The sequence below is a fragment of the Chiloscyllium plagiosum genome, unplaced genomic scaffold (genome assembly GCF_004010195.1).
Source record: "Chiloscyllium plagiosum isolate BGI_BamShark_2017 unplaced genomic scaffold, ASM401019v2 scaf_19854, whole genome shotgun sequence".
In the NCBI taxonomy this organism is placed as follows: Eukaryota; Metazoa; Chordata; class Chondrichthyes; order Orectolobiformes; family Hemiscylliidae; genus Chiloscyllium; species Chiloscyllium plagiosum.
Genome location: NW_025205775.1, coordinates 1 through 3,943, shown reverse-complemented (window position 1 = coordinate 3,943; position 3,943 = coordinate 1). Strand labels below are relative to the sequence as shown.

The 3,943-nt window shown below is 44.6% G+C and overlaps 1 long non-coding RNA gene across 1 annotated transcript in view; it reads right to left on the bottom strand.

The window, feature by feature from the left end:
- Positions 1 to 3,480, bottom strand: part of LOC122546467 — a 10,098-nt gene extending 6,618 nt beyond the window's left edge. The window contains exons 1-2 of the long non-coding RNA XR_006310748.1: positions 3,400 to 3,480; positions 3,154 to 3,260 (exon numbers count right to left, since the gene is read on the bottom strand). This is a non-coding gene — a long non-coding RNA (uncharacterized LOC122546467). The remainder of the gene's footprint in view (positions 1 to 3,153; positions 3,261 to 3,399) is intronic.
- Between the last annotated feature and the right edge of the window lie 463 nt (positions 3,481 to 3,943).

The window sequence follows — 3,943 nt, the reverse complement described above, 5'->3', positions numbered from 1 at the left end:
CGACCGACGAGGTGGGGGAGCCGACAAAGGACTTACCGACAGGAGGGGGGCAACCAGACAGAGTGGGGGGAGGGAGGGGGGGAACCAGACAGAGTGGGGGGAGGTAGGGGGGAACAGAGAGGGGGAAGATGGAGAGTTATTTTATAGATCTACAACTCAACCCTGTTCGTGTTTTCTCCTCCTCACCTTAATTTCTTCTGAAGGGCTCCGAACAACTGCATAGTTCCTGGAAAGTGGAGTTTCAGGGAGATCAGGTGCTGAATGTGGCAATTGGGACACTGACCTTTAATGGAATGTGCAGTTCAACAAATGGACTCTGGTTTGATTCCACTGTCTGTGTGGTATTTGCACATTCTCCCCGTGTGTCTGCGTGGGCTTCCTCTGGGTGCTCTTAATTTCCTCCCACAATTCCAAAGTTCAGATGGATTAGCTTTGGATAATGGTAGGTTACAGAGTTAGGGTGGAATACATTCTCCGCGTGTGTCTGCGTGGGCTTCCTCTGGGTGCTCTTAATTTCCTCCCACAATTCCAAAGACATGCAGTTCAGATGGATTAGCTTTGGATAATGGTAGGTTACAGAGTTAGGGTGGAATACTGTTCGGATGGTTGGTATGGTCTTATGGGCCGAAAGGCCTGCTTCCACACTGTGGGGATTTTGTCACTGAGTATAGGGGTTAGGAGGTCACGTTGTGGCTGAGTAGGGCATTGGTGAGGCCAGTGTTAGAATACTGCATTCAATTGTGGTCTCCATTATTTCAGAAAGATGTTATCAGAATAGGACTCAATCTCTTAATGGCAAGTTCTTGGGAAGTGTTGACAAACAAACAGACCATGCAGTGTAGGTTGATTGTTCCTTGAAAGTGTGGTTGAAGGTAGACAGGTCGGTGAAGATGGTGTGCTGTATGCTAGCTGTTATTGGGCAGTGCATTGAGGATCCCCAGACTGCTTTGAATTCCAGTCTCCCTGTTACAGGAAAGATGTTGGGAAACTTGCAAGAGTTCAGAAAAGTTTTCCCTTGTGGTGCCAGTATTGGAACATTTGAACCATAGGAAGAGGCTGAATAGGCTGAGGCTATTTCCCTGCAACACTGGACATTTTAGGTGGCTTTATCGAACTTTATAAAATTATGAGGAGCAATGATAGGGTGACTAGTCATGGTTTCTTTTTTCCCAGGGTAGGGGAGACCAAACAAATGTGAATCTTTTTTCCAATGTGGAAATGACAAATTCTAGAGGAGAGATGGCAATTTTAAAGGATGTGAAAACCGAAACAACTGAAGATGCTGGAAACCAGGAAGAGAAACAGAAGTTTCTGGAAAAGCTTAGCAGGTCTAACAGCAGGTGCGAAAATAAATTAGAGTTAACGTATCTGAGGAAGGTTGACCAGGCCAGAAACTTTAACTGATTTTCCTTCACAGATGCTGCATGACCTGCTGAGCATTTCCAACAACATCTGTGCAAGTTTAAAGGGATTTGTTTGGAGTATATACCTGAGAGTAACTTTATAAAATGCGAGTCAGACCACATCTGGAGAAATGACAGAAGTTTTAGTCCTTTTATTTAAGGAAATACGTCATTTTATCAGAGGCATTTCACAGAAAATTGACTGGGATGATCCCTGGTTTGCAGGGATTATTTTTTAAGAAAAGACTGAAAAAGTTGTGACTCTACTCACTGGATTTGCGAAGAATGAGAGGGGATCTCATTGTTACATGCAGGATACTTAAGGAGTTTGACAGGGTAAATACTGGGAGGATGTTTCCCATCATGAGGGAGTCTGGAACCAGATTCTGGGTCAGTCACGGAATCATGGGTTCTGTTTTGGATTCGTCAAGTTTAAGGCAACACCGACACGGGTCAGGGGTTTCATTAGCAATGGAGCTGGAATGAGGTGGAGATAAGCAACATTTTAAGAGATTGGAATTTCTGGTGTTTGTGATTGTGTAGATGCCTGATCAGAAGGTCACCTTGGGGTCAGATATGAGAGCAATATTGTGAAGAGTGCGGTTCTGCCTCAGATAGTTCCCAGGGAGAGGGAGGGGCTCAGCAGTAAGGGAAAGTAATTTGTAATAGCAACGGAAGGCAATGGGTTTAATCATTGCAACGGTCCGTTGTAGGAAATTGCAGCCAATCGCGTAGTGGGAGTGTGATGAGCAGTTTGATAACTGAGTAATGGAGAGGGATGATGGGGAGGGAGATCTGGGCATTGTCAGTGTACATGTGAAACCTAACACGGTGCTTTTGGACGATGTCACCTCCTGGCAGTGTGTAGGTGCGAAACAGGAGGGACCAAGGCGAGATCCTTAAGGGACACCAAATACAAGGAAATCAGAAAGGAAATGGAGAGTCGGGATGGAGCAGGTTTTCCAACAACGGTGGGGTCAAATATTAGTTTGTAGCAGAATGGGAGAGAAGGACATAACCAGAAAAGACAGACAGGTAGAACAAGGAACAATATGTGATTTGGTGAGGGGGAGTGATGAGGAGGAGGAGCAGCCCAACTCCAAAAGCACTATTTCTACATAAGTGACATCACCCAACTCCACCCAGGTCTCAGCTCATTGACCGAAATACTCGTCCATCCCTGTGTTATCTCCAGACTTCATTATCCAAACACTCCTGGCCAGTCTCCCATATTCAACTTACATGTAATCTCAAGAGTATCTAAAACCCTCCTGCCCAAGTGCTCACTTGTACCAAAACTTGTTGATCCATCAAAAGGCTCCTATTAACAAGCAACAATTTAAAATTCTCACCCTTGATGTAATTCCTGGCTGTGAACATCCCTGTCTCTCTGCACCACACAACCTGTGAGACCCCGACAACTCATTATCTTTCAGACTCAACGATGAGTTTATTCATTGCTTCAACTGTCTGGCTGTTTCTACTGTTGCCAAGGCAACACGGTCTGGAATTCCCACCCTAACGCCCTCAGACCTGCTTTCCTCCTTTAAGGTATTCCTGAAAACCTGATTATTTGGCAATTCTTTTGATCACCTGACCTAATATCCCCTTCTGTGGCCTTATGTCAGAAGTTCTCAATAATATTTCTGTGGATTTATAAACATGATAAAAAAAACAAACTGTTGTTGATTTGCACATACATTGTTAACTCTTCAATGTTACTGAGTGAATAATCGACAACAGCTCTTACCAAACCACATTATGGGAGCACCTTCACCACACGAATTGCAGCTGCACAACGAAGTCAAACATCACCTTCTCCACAGGCAATGGGGCTTTGGCACTGATCAATGGTATCTGTGGAGGGAGAAACACACAGTTGATATTTCAGGGAGTGCAAAATGCATTATAGGGAGGGAAAATGGTGCAGAATTTGGATTTTGAAATTTGTGTTTTACAATATGCACTAAGTTCTATAAAACCTCTCATCCCATACCATGCAAATTTCCTCCTCTTCCTGGTCAATGTGTCTTTCCTTTCCCCTGCCCTTCACCTTCACACATTTCCAATGCCTTGGTAACAATAACACTGTGCTGTCAGTGAAGTTTATCATGTGGTTGAGTATTGCACCGCCCCTCATTCACTCCGATTGGTTGAAGGACCAACTAGCACCTCTAGCCCGCGTTCCCCCACTCTTATTGGTACTGCGCTGACATCAATAATCTGAGGCCCGTTGTGGGCTGGAGCATGCTCAGTGCTTCCTGCTTTTGCTGCTGTTCATTAGGTATGAGAGAGAGGGCTCATCCCTGTTTCTCCTGATGTCAGACAATAACAACAACTACCTGCATTGTATGGAGCCTTTCACATTGACAAATCTCCTAAAATGCTTCACGAATGATGGAAACGTTGATTAAAGAGAACGATTTTTAGATACATCTTTAAGGCAGACAGAGGGGGCTTGGGAGGATATTCCAAAGGTTTGTGTCCTCGGCACCTCCAATCGTAGAGTGATATATGTGGGCAACAGCTTACAATGGAGA